Raw genomic sequence first — 6,501 nt, 5'->3', positions numbered from 1 at the left:
ACTCCAATAGGTATATGAGTCTAAACTATTTCCTACCATTGACGGGAAGTTCCTGGAGGATATTACGCTAATATTCTGAAGAATAACCCGGTCGGATAACAAAGTCAAACCCAGATCCAAGAGAGAAGCTGGGGGTGGATAAACCAATGCATCGGGAAGTTCCCGGAAGAATACCACATGGGTATTCTTAGGGATAACCCATTCATTGTGGAATTGACAGATAAGAAATCTACATTCGAACTCTGAAAGTCAGAATGTCTCTTCTTATTCTTATCAAAATTCTCTAGCTCTTATGAGTTATTTTTGTGAGATGAGATCTAATCCTCTGATAGGTTAATCTTTCCTCACCAAGCCATCCGCTGATCAAATTAAACGACAGTGGATCCACCAACATTTCCATTCGCCCGTCATTGGCATTTCTCAGACTTAACATGCTAGGTCCTAAACGCCCAGCATTAAAGCCTCCCTTTGAGTGATAATACGAGTTGGCACTTTCTTTGCTACCCGTATTCCACTTTCTTTGCTTTCTGGTCAAACCTATAAAAGTTAGGGCCAAAACCAAAATCCCCTCTCGATTCCTCCAATGAACGAGAGGTCCACTTTCAAATCGAGTAATCAAACCTTCCGATAGTTAGGGTTATCCGATCTGTTACGATTCTCGGAGTGGAGATCCCACTCTTAGTTTCATCCTTCCGGATTCTGGGGGTGGAGATCCCACCTCGAGTTTCCTTTCCAGCTGAAGATAGAATATAAAATTCTTCCTCTTTAGCACCGGGAGATAGAATATAAAATTCTTCCTCTCCCGTTTCCTTTCCAGTTGAAGATAGAATATAAAATTCTTCCTCTTCAGTACCAGGAGATAGAATATAAAATTCTTCCTCTCCTGTTTCTCAGTCTGTCTTTGCTTTTAGAAAAGACATGATTCTCAACTTCCAATCCGGGCACTCGATGCACGGGGAATTTCATCCCGAAGCCTAAGTAGGGATAAGTCAACGCCTAACACGCGTTGCCGGGTAGTCTATTCCCGTGAGAAAGACGAAGCCTATGTATTCAAAATCATAGCACAAAGCCTCAAAGAGTTTATGCTAGCCCGACTCAAACGGTAGTCGGTAAAGGCTAATCAAATCCGTTGAAGGCTGGGGATTAGCCAAAAATCCTAAAGTCAACGCCTAACACGCATCGCCGGGTAGTCTATTCCCGTGAGAAAGACGAAGTCTACGTATTCAACATCGTAGCACTAAGAGCGGTAACTCTCTTAGCACAACAAAGTCAACGCCTAACACGCGTTGCCGGGTAGTCTATTCCCGTGAGAAAGACGAAGTCTACGTATTCAATATCGTAGCACTAAAAGGGTTAACTCTTTTAGCTTAAACGTCGCATAGGAGCGGACTTAAGCAATCCGCATGCTAGCCCGACTCAAACGGTAGTCGGTAAAGGCTAATCAAATCCGTTGAAGGCTGGGGATTAGCCAAAAATCCTAAAGTCAACGCCTAACACGCGTCGCCGGGTAGTCTATTCCCGTGAGAAAGACGAAGTCTACGTATTCAATATCGTAGCACTAAAAGGGTTAACTCTTTTAGCTTAAACGTCACATAGGAGCGGAATTAAACAATCCGCATGCTAGCCCGACTCAAACGGTAGTCGGTAAAGGCTAATCAAATCCGTTGAAGGCTGGGGATTAGCCAAAAATCCTAAAGTCAACGCCTAACACGCGTCGCCGGGTAGTCTATTCCCGTGAGAAAGACGAAGTCTACGTATTCAATATCGTAGCACTAAAAGGGTTAACTCTTTTAGCTTAAACGTCACATAGGAGCGGAATTAAACAATCCGCATGCTAGCCCGACTCAAACGGTAGTCGGTAAAGGCTAATCAAATCCGTTGAAGGCTGGGGATTAGCCAAAAATCCTAAAGTCAACGCCTAACACGCGTCGCCGGGTAGTCTATTCCCGTGAGAAAGACGAAGTCTACGTATTCAATATCGTAGCACTAAGAGCGTTAACTCTCTTAGCACAACGTCACATGCGGAACGTATTTACACAATCCACATGCTAGCCCGACTCAAACGGTAGTCGGTAAAGGCTCATCAAACCCGTTAATGGCTGAGAATTTGCCAAAAATTCTATAAAAACGAGTCATTGACGTATCAACTCCACTAGTTGGTCTCGTGACTTGAGCACCCAACAAATTCAGGATAAAATCCACACATGCAGATGAATCAGCTTTAACAGTTGGTCCTGCAGCCCCAACACTTGGGACCGCGAGGCTCCAATACCTTAAGAGCTTAAACTGTGTATACTCCAGCAAACGTACGAGTATAAACTATGTTAATGGCGATTCAAAACCCTAAGGGTCAACGCCGGTCAACGCGTAACCCTAGGTCAACGCCAGTCAACGTGTTGCAACACAAGTCAACGTTCGACGATTCGAAACCCTAAGGGTCAACGCCGGCCAACGCGTAACCCTAAGTCAACGCCAGTCAACGCGTTGTAACCAGAGTCAACGTTCGACGATCCGAAATCCTAAGGGTCAACGCCGGTCAACGCGTAACCCTAGGTCAACGCCAGTCAACACGTTGCAACACAAATCAACATTCGACGATTCAAAACCCTAGGGTCAACGCCGGTCAACGCGTAACCCTAGGTCAACGCCGGCTAACGCGTTGTGACAAAAAGTCAACACACGATGGTCTGAAACCCTAAGCCAGCACAATGTGGCGAAGGTAGTTCAAAGTCAACTCAATGACAGGAGCCAAACTCAATTCCTCAGCTACAGACTCGAGACTCCAACGACGGCCAAGCGATAAACGCAGTGCCGGAAGAACTTTGGCTATTCGTCAAAGCATCGGATAGACCGAAAATCGAAGGAGCCAAGAGTTGAAGCTAACCACAGGTCCTTACGCCGACTGAAGGCCAGACCAATCACATCCAAAGTATTCCAGCATCTTCTATAAAAGAAACAAGTCCGGAACACTTTGAAGGGGGTATCTGTAGGCATCGAAAATTGCCTATAGGTCTCCACAAACGGTTCAACGTTAAAGAGCGACGATGAACATCACTATCTGAGACACTACACCGATTCAATCACCTACGCCGCTTCAACAGCTATAAACACGAATGCAGCTTCTTATGTGAGATGATTGATCTTGATGGCTGCGACAACAACACGACTAATATTATATTAGCAACCATTAGAGGTGCTGATGAGCAGTGTAATGATATTCGACACACTCAGTGGAGATCATGACCTGCAGTTGATAGAGCGTTATTGAGATGCCTCAATTGTCACAAATGGCCTGAATAAGACCTTCTTTACTGGTCTTTGGTGTCATCCATATATAAAGACAGAGAAATCTAAATACTACGACAATCAACAGCTCGAACGCAGCTCCAATCGCTGCCAAGCACATCTCGAACGCAGCTCCAATCGCTGCCAAGCACAGCTCGAACGCAGCTCCATCGCTGCCCAACGCAGCTTATCAATCGCTGCCCAACGCAGCCCGTCAGTCGCTGCCAAACGCAGCTCAATCACCGCCAGAACGCAGGTCAAGGTTCTGACTCATTCAAACGTGATCGTAATAACTTCGAAGCTGTTCTTCACCCACGATTTGAGGAGTGGCTTTAGTGAGTTGTTATACCCGATTAATGGGGTAACTAAACCCCCATTTAGGTGCGGATTAAGGGGGTAGTTACCACCCGTAATCCCCCTATAAATAGCAACAAACTCAACAGAGTTAAAGATCAGATTTTTGATAATCAGATCAAGGGCGGATTTTTGGTTGAGGGGATCTTTCAGGCGAGGTTGGAATTTGGAGAAGATCTTTTCGATCAGATCTTCCAGAATCAGAAAAAAAGGAGGATTGACTCCTTACACAGTCTGGGAAATCAACAGGCGGAGGAACTCTAAACCGTCGATATTTGGCTTATTAACCGAATTATTTTTGGTTCAAACAACTCTATCATTAGAGTTTGTTACTTGTTCTGAATCACTAAACTCGTCAAGAGTTATCAACCAGACAAGACAGTTGTTCCAGTGAGTATAGATATTCGGATCGTCAACGAGAAGCAAACTCGGCGCGAACATTCGAGGGAGGCATCTCATCGCTACCAAGAAGAACCCAAAATTAAACAAAGGAGAGAATCCCGATCATTCTCTTCTCTTTTGTAATCGGAAATCCAATTGTAATTGAGAGTTGAGAGAGTTGTAAACATTCTTTTCCTAAACAAATTAGAAAGAATAAAAATCAAATACAGTTCTTTCATTATTTTCTTATTTGCAAATTTCCCACAAACATGAAGCATAGTAGGTCTAGACTTGAAGCGACTGATTAAACTCACAACAAACTACAAATCTGGCCGAGTCGTGGTGATGTGCATTAGACTCCTAATCATTTGCTTGTAGAGCGTCTCGTTAATCCTCTCTCCATCTTCATCACTGCCAAGCTTACAACCTGGAACAATAGGATTGCATACTGGATTGCAATCCTCCATCCCAAACCGTATCAAGACCTCTATTGCATACTTGTATAGAGAGATATGAATGCCACCAAGTGCCTGCATCACTTCTATACCAAGAAAAAAACCGCATCTTGCTAAGATCAGACATATCGAACTCCTTTTGCATTGAACTCTTAAACTCTTACATCATTAAAGCATCATTACCAGTATAAATGAGATCATCGACATAAACACTGATAATGAGAACTTTATCTCCACTGTCCTTCTTGAAAAATAGAGTCTGTTCATTCTTGCTTCTTTGAAAATCCTCATTGACAAAGTAAGCTTCAATACGACTGAACCAAGCCCTAGGTGCTTGTTTCAGTCCATATAAAGCTTTATGAAGCTTGTAGACTTTGTGCTCACTCCCCTTGATCACATAGCCCTTTGGTTGTTGTACATAAACAACTTCTTGCAAAGCTCCATGCAAAAACGCCAATTTGACATCAAGTTGGAAAATCTCCCAGCCATTTTTTGCTGCAATGCCAATCACCATTCTCATTGTGTCCATCCGACCGACTTGTGTGTATACCTCTGTATAATCTATCCTAAGCTTTTGAGAATATCCCTTCGCCACCAAGCGAGTTTTGAGCTTGTCTACTTCCCCGAGTTCATTGAGTTTGGTCTTGTAGATCCATTTAACACCAATGCACTTAGCTTCTTTTGGCAACTCCATTAACTCCCAAGTCTGGTTTCATTCAATTGCTTCCATTTCAGCATCCATTGCTAATCTCCACTCCTTGCTTTTCTTTGCCTCCTCAAAGGTTGATAGATTACATGTGTCAATCTCAACCATGTTCAGTTCTGCCTCATCTTCTGATAGCTCACCACTAGTGATGTAGTCACTAAGGTAAGGAGGTGGTCTTCAAACTCGTCCCTCCCTTGCTCCTGCAACGTTAGTTTCATTGCTAGTGTTTCCACTGACATCATCACTTCTTTCAACTACACTAGTTTCACCATCTTTATCACCATCATCCCTAAACTCACTTACATCACCTCCCTTGTCTTCATCATCACTACACACTAAATCTTCCCCAATTTGTTCTTCATAAGTTTCTCCCCAATCCTACTGTCTATTCTCTTCAAACACTACATCCTTACTTACTACCACTCTTTTTGTTTTTGGGCCAAATAATCTATACCCCTTAGATTCTTCACTAAGTCCCAACAGAATACAAACAAAACTTTTATCATCAAGTTTACCTCTTTTGGCTTCTGGTATGTGAACATGAGCTAGGCACCCCCAAACTCGAAAGTGTTCCACTGAAGGTTTCACCCCATTCCAGGCTTCTTAAGGCGTGATGTCTTTGACTGCTAGTGTAGGGCATCTGTTAAGGACATAGAATGTCTAGTTCACCACTTCAGGCCAAAAGGTTTTGGGTACCTTCTTAGCTGTCAACATTGATCTTACCATGTTCAGTAATTTCGATTCTTGTGCTCAGTTACGCCGTTTTGCTGCGGCATATAGGTAGTAGTGAGTTGCCTTTGAATTTCATGCTCCTTGCAAAAGTTGTTGAACTCATGGGAAGTGAATTCACCTCCTCTATCTGTTCTCAAGCACTTGTTCTGCTTTCCTGCTTCTTTCTCAACAAAGCTCTTAAATATCTTAAAGCAACTCAATGCCTCATACTTCCCAACAAGCAAATATACCCATGCCTTACTGTGAGAAGATAGCATTTTGTTTCGGTGGGGGACACCCATGTGAAACAATCAATTTGTACACTCACATGAAAAGACCAGGTTCTCTAATTCATGTGCTTTAAAACGCGTGGAGAGATGGAGAATTGAGTGTATCTCTAATTGTTCAGCGGTTTTTTCTCTCTTTCGTGTGAAGAGATGGAGATGTCATAGAAAACCACGTGAAAAAAAGGAAGGAAGCGCCGAAGCTATATATAACTGTTTCTTTCTAGGGTTTTGTGTGCGAGGAGAGATTTGTTTTCGGCTGTGAGTCTCTTTTCAGTAGAGAAGAAAAACAACGGCTGCAGGGGAAAGTCCTAGGGTTTCGTGA

The sequence above is a fragment of the Asparagus officinalis genome, chromosome 8 (assembly GCF_001876935.1).
Source record: "Asparagus officinalis chromosome 8, Aspof.V1, whole genome shotgun sequence".
NCBI classification, from domain to species: domain Eukaryota; kingdom Viridiplantae; phylum Streptophyta; class Magnoliopsida; order Asparagales; family Asparagaceae; genus Asparagus; species Asparagus officinalis.
This window is presented reverse-complemented; position numbering follows the sequence as displayed.